Source organism: Nerophis lumbriciformis, linkage group LG01, assembly GCF_033978685.3.
Source record: "Nerophis lumbriciformis linkage group LG01, RoL_Nlum_v2.1, whole genome shotgun sequence".
Taxonomy (NCBI): domain Eukaryota; kingdom Metazoa; phylum Chordata; class Actinopteri; order Syngnathiformes; family Syngnathidae; genus Nerophis; species Nerophis lumbriciformis.
Genome location: NC_084548.2, coordinates 28,255,307 through 28,266,805, shown reverse-complemented (window position 1 = coordinate 28,266,805; position 11,499 = coordinate 28,255,307). Strand labels below are relative to the sequence as shown.

The 11,499-nt window shown below is 44.2% G+C and overlaps 1 long non-coding RNA gene across 1 annotated transcript in view; it reads left to right on the top strand.

Annotated features, from left to right (window-relative positions):
• Positions 1-11,499, top strand: part of LOC140678811 (uncharacterized) — a 43,290-nt gene that overhangs the window by 11,353 nt on the left and 20,438 nt on the right. The gene's annotated exons all lie outside the window — the stretch shown is intronic.

Sequence of the window (11,499 nt, the reverse complement as noted above, 5' to 3'; positions counted from 1 at the left end):
TCTCTCTCTCTCTCTCTCTCTCTCTCTCTCTCTCTCTCTCTCTCTCTCTCTCTCTCTCTCTCTCTCTCTCTCTCTCTCTTTCTCTCTCTCTCATGCGCACGCATGGAGTCTCTCCCTCACTCTGTATCTTGGGGATTAAATCAAACCTGATCTCCACATGACTGGGAGCTTAAACCCCAGTATAACCTGACTTGAAATCCTATGCATTCGCTCATAGTGCAAGCAAAACAGAAATGCAGAACATTCATAATTGCTGCTAATTCACCGGTAAAGGAATACCAAAACAATTGCAATTGCATTGACTACAAAACATAAGCATGCCAGCTATTGAAATAATAATTATTTCTCATCAGTATCCTCCAAAACCAGGATTGTACATAAAATGTTTGATTGATGTATGCCCTCAATGATTATTGAGATGTAAATAAGTTATTATGACTATCAGTATTAGGTCAGTTAAATCTAATTAACAGACAGAGCTGTGAAAAAAAATCTAGCAAGATAAAAGAATCAATAACTCAGTGTTTTAACAAGCAAGTTTTGTTATAAGCCCATTTTTGCCACACGTATTATGAGTCTTTTTGCTCTTCCTCGTTCTCCATGCTGTAAGAAGGCAGACCTGTTTACTATAATATCAACTCTTTATTAATATGCAGTTGAGTTTTATTATGTTATCCTCCATCTCCTCATGCACTGTCCTCAGAGCAATGCATAAAGCAACTGCTGCTGTGAGGGACACGTTAAAGTAGCTGCTGTCAAACATCTCATTCATTTTTCTGCTCTAAGCAGTCTTTTCTTTTTTTTATCTCTTCTGTAGTGACCAGGGCATTCCAGAATTCTGGTACCCAAGTGGAGCAAAGGGCTAACTTTAATATTGTCAATTTGAGCTTTTTCATATATGTCTCCTATTATCCACCCGAAACTATTCATCTTTTTCTTCTCTTTTTCTTGGCAGTTTAGTAACACTTGGTGAGTTGGATGTCCTTGCTAGGGCCCTTTTAAGTTTGCCCAATAAACTGACAGTAGATCTGTTCTCATGTCTGAAGGTTTTTCATTCATTTCTACTTGTAATGCTGCCACTGGGGTTGATTTAGTAGCTCCACAACATGACCTTCATGCCTGTGACTGGATCCTGTCTATTTTCCCAAGTCATGTTTTTGAAGCAGATTGATAAATGATGCATCCATAATCAATAACAGATGGAGTTAAATGGATATATATTGCTTTCAATGCCTGTCCATCAGCCCCCAAATCTTTACCCCTCAAAGCCCTCATTTTGTCATGTCTGTTGATCAGGTTTTGTTTAGTTATGTCCTGTTTGGTTTTTGGACTCTTTTTAGTTTCTGTTTACGCTCCATTGTTTTTGTTTCCATGACTATTCATTGGTTTCACCTGTCATGCATTTGGACTCACGCACCGGACTCATTTGGACACACGCACCTGTTGTAATCATGTCACTATTATTTAAGCCTGTCCTTTTCAGTTAGTTTGCCTGGCGACATTGTCATTACCATGCACTGTTTATTCGATAGTTTATGCTTCATGCCATGCCACGTAAGTTTAGTTTTTTCACGTCACAGTAAGTATAGTTTTGTTTCATGTCCATAGTTTCTGTCTAAATGTTAATTTTGTTTTATAGCCAAGTTTGTTCTCCGCCTTGTGCACGCATTTTGTATGTTCCTTTTTTTTATAGTTAAAATAAAACATGCATCTACCTTCATCCGATGTCCAGTCTAGTTGTTTTGCATCCCGGGAAAGCAATCCGCACAGTAATTTGCGCCGCCAAAGTCCACGTCCTGACACATTATATTTAACACCTTTTTACTTTTCTCCACTATTTTACTGATGTGGATTGACCGGTTAATATATTTATCAAACCATATTCTCAAATATTTAAATTCTTGTACCTAGTCCATATTTTCTCCATAAAGTTTAATTTAGAGCTTGTTTTGAACCTTCCTCTTTGTAAAATTCATGACTTTAGTTTTCCCAACAGAGAATTTTAAACCCCAAGCTGTTCCCCATTCTTGAACATTATTTACCACTTTTTTAATCTTCTTTTCTATATGATTTGTATTTCTACATCTCTTCCACATCACTCCATCATCAGCAAACAGTGCCACCCCACTAATACTTCCACTTCACTAAACACTTCATTTATCATTATCGAAAATAGTACTGGACTTATTATACTCCTTTGCGGGTCCCATTTTCCACTTCATATGCTCTACTTCTACTATATTCATTCTCTATTTTTACAAAAATTGTTCTACTTGTTAAGAAGTATTTTACTAATCTATACATTTTCCCCCTAATCCCAATTGTATTTAACTGTATCCACAACCCCTGTTTCCACAACATATCATAAGCTTTCTCTATGTCAAAAAATACTGCAATTATGTTTTATTTATTTATTTGTCCTTTTCTAATTTCCTCTTCCAGCTGCACAGCTGGGTCGTTTGTGTTTCTTGCTTTCCGAAATCCACTTTGGTAGTTTTTTATTATTTCTTTTAACTCTAAATAATATACTACTTTTTCATTAATAATGATTTCCATTACTTTGCCCAAATTTGAGGTCAATGCTATCGGCCTATAATTACCTGCCTCTAACAGGTCTTTTTCTGGTTTGTATATTGGAATTATTACAGCTTCTTTCCACTCAGCTGGTAATTTTCCTTCTTCATATATCCTATTATATAATTTCAAGACCACTTCTTTGCATATGTTACCCAAGTTTTTGATCATCTGGTAACTCACCTGATCGTTTCCTGGGGTCGAAATTTTTAATTTGTTTCAATATTCGAACCATTTCCATCCATCCATCCATCTTCTTCCGCTTATCCGAGGTCGGGTCGCATGGGCAGCAGCCAAAGCAGGGAAGCCCAGACTTCCCTCTCCCCAGCCACTTCGTCCAGCTCTTCCTGTGGGACCGCGAGGCGTTCCCAGGCCAGCCGGGAGACATAGTCTTCCCAACGTGTCCTGGGTCTTCCCCGCGGCCTCCTACCGGTCGGACGTGCCCTAAACACCTCCCTAGGGAGGCGTTTGGGTGGCATCCTGACCAGATACCCGAACCACCTCATCTGGCTCCTCTCGATGTGGAGGAGCAGCGGCTTTACTTTGAGCTCCCCCCGGATGGCAGAGCTTCTCACCATATCTCTAAGGGAGAGCCCCGCCACCCGGCGGAGGAAACTCATTTCGGCCGCTTGTACCCGTGATCTTGTCCTTTCGGTCATAACCCAAAGCTCATGACCATAGGTGAGGATGGGAACGTAGATCGACCGGTAAATTGAGAGCTTTGCCTTCCCGCTCAGCTCCTTCTTCACCACAACGGATCGATACAGCGTCCGCATTACTGAAGAGGCCGCACCGATCCGCCTGTCGATCTCATGATCCACTCTTTCCTCACTCGTGAACAAGACTCCGAGGTACTTGAACTCCTCCACTTGGGGCAAGATCTCCTCCCCAACCCGGAGATGGCACTCCACCCTTTTCCGGACTCGGACTTGGAGGTGCTGATTCTCATCCCAGTCGCTTCACACTCGGCTGCGAACCGATCCAGCGAGAGCTGAAGATCCTGGCCAGATGAAGCCTTCAGGACCACATCATCTGCAAAAAGCAGAGACCTAATCCTGCAGCCACCAATCCAGATCCCCTCAATGCCTTGACTGCGCCTAGAAATTCTGTTCATAAAAGTTATGAACAGAATCGGTGACAAAGGGAAGCTTTGGCGGAGTCCAACCCTCACTGGAAATGTGTCCGACTTACTGCCGGCAATGCGGACCAAGCTCTGGCACTGAGCATACAGGGAGCGGACTGCCACAATCAGACAGTCCGATACCAATACTCCCTGAGCACTCCCCACAGGACTTCCCGAGGGTCACGTTCGAATGCCTTCTCCAAGTCCACAAAACACATGTAGACTGGTTGGGCAAACTCCCATGCACCCTCAAGGACCCTGCCGAGAGTATAGAGCTGGTCCACAGTTCCACGACCAGGACGAAAACCACACTGTTCCTCCTGAATCCGAGGTTCGACTATCCGGCGTAGCCTCCTCTCCAGTACACCCGAATAGACCTTACCGGGAAGGCTGAGGAGTGTGATCCCACGATAGTTAGAACACACCCTCCGGTTCCCCTTCTTAAAGAGAGGAACCACCACCCCGGTCTGCCAATCCAGAGGTACCGCCCCCGATGTCCACGCGATGCTGCAGAGTCTTGTCAACCAAGACAGCCCCACAGCATCCAGAGCCTTACGGAACTCTGGGCGGATCTCATCCACCCCCGGGGCCTTGCCACCGAGGAGCTTTTTAACTACCTCAGCAACCTCAGCCCCAGAAATAGGAGAGCCCACCACAGACTCCCCAGGCACTGCTTCCTCATAGAAAGACGTGTTGGTGGGATTGAAGAGGTCTTCGAAGTATTCCCTCCACCGATCCACAACACCCGCAGTCGAGGTCAGCAGAACACCATCCTCGCCATACACGGTGTTGATAGTGCACTGCTTCCCCTTCCTGAGGCGGCGGATGGTGGTCCAGAATTGCTTCGAAGCCGTCCGGAAGTCGCTTTCCATGGCTTCCCCGAACTCCTCCCATGTCCGAGTTTTTGCCTCTGCGACCGCTGAAGCCGCACACCGCTTGGCCTGTCGGTACCTGTCCGCTGCCTCAGAAGTCCTATGAGCCAAAAGAACCCGATAGGACTCCTTCTTCAGCTTGACGGCATCACTCACCGCCGGTGTCCACCAACGGGTTCTAGGATTACCGCCACGACAAGCACCAACTACCTTGCGGCCACAGCTCCAATCAGCCGCCTCAACAATAGAGGCGCAAAACATGGTCCATTCGGACTCAATGTCCAGCACCTCCCTCGTGACATGTTCAAAGTTCTTCCGGAGGTGGGAATTGAAACTCTCTCTGACAGGAGACTCTGCCAGACGTTCCCAGCAAACCCTCACAATGCGTTTGGGCCTGCCAGGTCTGTCCGGCATCCTCCCCCACCATCGCAGCCAACTCACCACCAGGTGGTGATCGGTAGAAAGCTCCGCCCCTCTCTTCACCCGAGTGTCCAAAACATGAGGCCGCAAATCCGATGACACAACTACAAAGTCGATCATGGAACTGCGGCCTAGGGTGTCCTGGTGCCAAGTGCACATATGGACACCCTTATGCTTGAACATGGTGTTCGTTATGGACAATCTGTGACGGGCACAAAAGTCCAATAACAAAACACCGCTCGGGTTCAGATCCGGGCAGCCATTCTTCCCAATCACGCCTCTCCAGGTTTCACTGTCGCTGCCAACATGAGCATTGAAGTCCCCCAGTAGAACGAGGGAATCACCCGGGGGAGCACTCTCAAGTACTCCATCGAGTGAATCCAAAAAGGGTGGGTACTCTGAGCTGCGGTTTGGCGCGTAAGCGCAAACCACAGTCAGGACCCGTTCCCCCACCCGAAGGCGGAGGGAAGCTACCCTCTCGTCCACCGGGTTAAACTCCAACGTGCAGGCTCTGAGCCGAGGGGAAACAAGAATTGCCACCCCAGCCCGTCGCCTCTCACTGCTGGCAACGCCAGAGTGGAAGAGAGTCCAGCCCCTCTCGAGAGAACTGGTTCCAGAGCCCTTGCTGTGCGTCGAAGTGAGTCCGACTATATCTAGCCGGAGCTTCTCCACCTCGCGCACTAGCTCAGGCTCCTTCCCCCCCAGCGAGGTGACGTTCCACGTCCCAAGAGCTAGCTTCTGTAACCGAGGATCGGACCGCCAAGTGCCCTGCCTTCGGCTGCCGCCCAGCTCACATCGCACCCGACCTCTATGACCCCTGCTATGGGTGGTGAGCCCATTGGAGGGGGGACCCACGTTGCCTCTTCGGGCTGTGCCCGGCCGGGCCCCATGGGGACAGGCCCGGCCACCAGGCGCTCGCCATCGTGCCCCACCTCCGGGCCTGGCTCCAGAGGGGGGCCCCGGTGACCCGCGTCCGGGCGAGGGAAATCTGGGTTCCTTGTCAGTGTTCTTCATAGAGATCTTCGAGCTGCTCTTTGTCTGATCCCTCACCTAGGACCAGTTTGCCTTGGGAGACCCTACCAGGGGGCATAAAGCCCCCGGACAACATAGCTCCTAGGATCATTGGGACACGCAAACTCCTCTACCACGTTAAGGTGGCAGCTCAGAGAGGAGTCGAACCATTTCATTCAAAGAAAATGTCATATCTATTGTGTTGCTAAAGCCATTATCGTTATCTTCCGTCATTTCACCAATATTTAAACTATTTTTTTCTTCTCTCTTTTCGTTTTGTACATTTCTCAAAATATCAGTACTGTGCACTTTAACAAATGTTTTTGCAAAAAGTTCTGCTTTTTCTTTATTTTCTACCACACACCATGTCCCATCTTTCATCACATGATTTGTATGTTCACTTCTGATTCCTGACATGTTCTTGATCATTCCCCACACCTGGCCTAATGGAGTAGTTCTATTTAGTGATTCACAAAATGTTCTCCAATACTCTTTTTTTCGTCTTTTTAATGACATACCTTACTTTAGCTCGGTGCCTTTTATACTGGATGATATCTTGAAAATTGTGTGTTGTTCTTATTGGGTAGTAGTCACTTCCTATAGTGCTGTCTTTATTTACATCCCACTCCACCTTTCCTGTTAACCCTTGTGACACTAGTGTTAGATATATTGCTGTTTCTTTACCCGTAACTACATCTAACCTTGACCCATCATTCACACACACCAATTATTTTTCCTCCAAAAATGTTTCCAATGTGTCCCCATTCCAGTCATCCCTTTCACCCCACATTGTGCTATGTGCATTAAAGTCACCACACCAAATGATATTGCTACTCCAGAGCTCGACTATTGTTTCTAGTTGATGTATTTGTCATTTCTTGCATGGATTATAGACGTTTAGCACTTTGTACCTTTCTTTATTATTCCATATTGTGACTCCTACTATTTCTAGTTCTTGTGTTACTTTTAATATTGTGTAATGCATGTCTTATTTAATAAATATGGCACATCCTCCTCCTTGCCCATCATTCCTATCTTTACATATTGTTATATATCCTTTTATTTTAAAGTTCAATTTTGTCTTCAGCCATGTTTCTTGAATACATAATACATGTGGTTTAGTTTTCATATTATTAATATATCCCTTTAAATTCCGTCCGTCTGCTATTAGACTTCTGGCATTCCACTGAACAATGAACATGGATACATTGTAGTCACATGACTCCGTTTCGTCTACTCTCTGTAGTTCACCTTACACCTGTTCCCAAGATAGTTATTTTACATTTAAAAACTTTGCTGCTGCTTTGACGATTATTTTTTATCTTCTCAGTCTTATTTCTTGCCTGTTCTGTACAGTTTATTACATATGCCAGGAACACAACTAGTTTGTCCATGGAAAATTCTTGTATTTGTTGTTTTTTATTACTTGAACTGTTCTCACTTCTGTCTTGTTCTCCACTTTCTTGATGTCTTACTTTAACCGCCTCTGCATATGTAATATTTATTTCTACTCTGATTTGCTGTACTTCTGTTGCCTGTTTCCTTATGACACAGCCCCCATTCGCTGCTGTGTGATTCCCCCACAGTTACAACACTTGACCTGTTCATTGCCTCCACATTGTCCATATTCATTCTCCCCTCCACACCTTCCACATCACACACTAGCTATGTGCCCATAGCGTTGGCACTTGAAACAGTGTACTGGGGGTGGGACGTAAGCTCTAACGTAGAAGCTTAAAAACCCTATCATGATTTTTTCCAGGAGGACTTCCTAAACAAGCTGCACTAGCAATGTCATCATTCTCTTCATCATTGTGACAGTTCCCCCTTTTATTTCTCTTTTCAAATCATCACAATGAATGTTCTCCTCTTGGGATTCCTGTCATGACTCCTCTTGGCCCCTTTCGTTCTCCCACTTCTATTGTTTCCTTTATTATCGTATTGCAGAGTTTTTGCAACTGCATTGCTTTGTTCTTTTGCTCTTCATTTTTACATTTGATCAAAAGCCGTCCGTCCCTCAATACTTTCGCCATCTCCACCTCTCCAATGTCTTTCTTTAATCCCTTGACCAGTGTCATCAAACTAATATCGTTCATATATTGATCTGATTTAAATTTATATATGATCTTGCATTTATCTACCATAATCTTTTCGACTCCTTCATTATCTTTGGGCACTCTTTTTGAACTCGACTTTCCTTCATGACCTCCTCTCTCCTTCTTTCATCTCTCCCCCCTCGTCCTATCCATGTCCATACCTTCCTCATACATCCCCTCACTGTCCCCTTCCATCTCCATCCAGTCACAAATCAGTTTATGCTCAACAGCCAAAAAGATTCAGACACTCTCACTGTCAGCCACAAATCCTTGGTCCACTTCTGCTTCCGATCCCACCCCACCCAAACACCACTCAGAGATGATGACACAGTGTTGTGCTTTCAAAATAAAAGCACAAGTTCTTCCATGGTACATTTTTTTGTGTTGGGACAAACGCATCTTTCTCCAATATTGGGGGGGACAATTCCAGGCAGGGCCAAGAACCGAACCTTGTGGGACTTTGCAGGTGACCTTAACAAACTCTGGGGCCACAATGTTATGGGATACACAGTGTGTCCTTTCAGTGAGATAGGTCCTTAAAGGCCTACTGAAATGTGATTTTCTTATTTAAACGGGGATAGCAGGTCCATTCTATGTGTCATACTTGATCATTTTGCGATATTGCCATATTTTTGCTGAAAGGATTTAGTAGAGAACATCGACGATGAAGTTTGCAACTTTTGGTCGCTGATAAAAAAGCCTTGCCTGTACCGGAAGTAGCAGACGAGTAGCGTGACATCACAGGTTGTGGAGCTCCTCACATCTGCACATTGTTTACAATCATGGCCACCAGCAGCGAGAGCGATTCGGACCGAGAAAGCGACGATTTCCCCATTAATTTGAGCGAGGATGGAAGATTCGTGGATGAGGAAAGTGAGAGTGAAGGACTAGAGGGCAGTGGGAGCGATTCAGATAGGGAAGATACTGTGAGAGGCGAGTGGGACCTGATATTCAGCTGGGAATGACTAAAACAGTAAATAAACACGAGACATATATATACTCTATTAGCCACAATACAACCAGGCTTATATTCAATATGCCACAAATTAATACTGCATAACAAACACCTCCCCCCACCCGTCCATATAACCCGCCAATACAACTCAAACACCTGCACAACACACTCAATCCCACAGCTCAAAGTACCGTTCACCTCCCCAAAGTTCATACAGCACATATATTTCCCCAAAGTCCCAAAGTTACGTACGTGACATGCACATAGCGGCACGCACGTACGGGCAAGCGATCAAATGTTTGGAAGCGTACTCACGGTACCGTGTCTGCGCATCCAACTCAAAGTCCTCCTGGTAAGAGTCTCTGTTGTCCCAGTTCTCCACAGACCAATGGTAAAGCTTGACTGTTATCCTTCGGGAATGTAAACAATGAAACACCGGCTGTGTTTGTGTTGCTGAAGTCGTCCGCAATACACCGCTTCCCACCTACAGCTTTCTTCTTTGCTGTCTCCATTGTTCAATGAACAAATTGCAAAAGATTCACCAACACAGATGTCCAGAATACTGTGGAATTTTGCGATGAAAACAGACGACTTAATAGCTGGCCACCATGCTGTCCCAAAATGTCCTCTACAATCCGTGACGTCACGCGCTGACGTCATCATACCGAGACGTTTTCAGCAGGATATTTCGCGCAAAATTTAAAATTGCACTTTAGTAAGCTAACCCGGCTGTATTGGCATGTGTTGCAATGTTAAGATTTCATCATTGATGTATAAACTATCAGACTGCGTGGTCGGTAGTAGTGGGTTTCAGTAGGCCTTTAAGCAAAAAAAAGTGTGAAACCTTTCACACTCAGAATCAGAATCAGAATCAGAGTAGTTTTTATTGCCATTGTTTGAGAACGGGTTCACAAACTAGGAATTTTACTTGGTGCAATCGTGCAACATAAAACACATATAACCAGTGTTGGGACTAACGCGTTACAAAGTAATGCGTTACTGTAACGCCGTTACTTTAGGCGGTAAATAGTAATCTAACGCGTTATTTTTTATATTCAGTAACTCAATTACCGTTACTACATGATGTGTTACTGTGTTATTTTACGTTATTTTTTATGTAGTATCGGCTAGAAACTGAGAAGATCTGCGTGTGTTTTATTGGAGAGCTGCACAGAAGGCGACCGAGAAAGAGGCGCTCGTGTGTGTGTGTGTGTGGGAGGGGGCGTGTCTGTGTTTACATCATGGCAGAGCCAGAAGTCGAGTTTCTTAACATTAATATTAATATTGTCTCACTACTTTTCTTTTGTCGGGCACAAAGAAAATAACATTTTAGTTAAATGTAAGTTGTCTTGGATCAAAGATTCTATCCTAGCAATTCAAATCTGCTGAAACAGCTACAAAAGCAACATGCTTCGACGAAGCTAGTAAAGAGAGACATATTTCACCTCCACCTCCAACAGCGGCTGGATTTTAACGAGGCACTGCGCACTGAAGGTACACACACTCTGTCAATGCTCTTATATACTGTTGCTCTTTCATTCTAGACTTCTAGAGTGTTTGATTATCACATCACTAAATGTATAGACTATAAAGTTCACAAACATAAAGAGGAATCCTAGTGGGCCAGGCCAATCTTTCCTTATCTCTAAACTAAAACTGGGGAAATGTGTAGTGTTCTGGATTTCAGACATGATTTTATTTCAGAATTTCTTGAGAGAGAAAAACACCTGGTTAGGCTTTGTGTTTGTAGTGTGTGGTTTACAGCTATGTTGTTATTATGCTGTTTGTTACTTATGTATGTTATGTTGCAGCTATTTAAAATAGTTTTGTCAATTTGTTCTGGCCTGAAACAAATTGGCCCTTTGAAACATATCTTTGTCTTTGTGTGTTGTATGTAGACCACATTGCTTAGCAGAGTTCAGTGATGCAAATGCATGTCAAGTTGATCAACAGATTGTATTATTCTCCAGTGCAATAACAGTACTGAAATGAAGGCTAAAAGGGCATTAAAGGAGGCCTTAAAAAAATTACAAAAATTAAAAATATATATAAGTTACTAAATAGTTACTTTTCACAGTAACGCATTACTTTTTGGTGTAAATAACTGAGTTAGTAACTGAGTTACTTTTGAAATAAAGTAACTAGTAACTGTAACGAGTAACTGGTTTTCAGTAACTAACCCAACACTGCATATAACACAGAATAGAATAACATGAGCTGTAACTGAGCTATCAGATCTTGTTATTGTTCATGTGCCTGATGGCCGATGGGAAAAAACTGTTCAGGTGATGGGAGGTGTGGGTCTGGATGGACCGTAGTCTCCTGCCTGAGGGGAGAGGGGAGAATAGTTTGTGTCCAGGGTGAGAAGAGTCAGCTGTGATCCGACCCACACGCCTCCTGGTCCTGGAGGAGAACAGGTCCTGGAGGAATAGGAGTTTGCAGCCAATA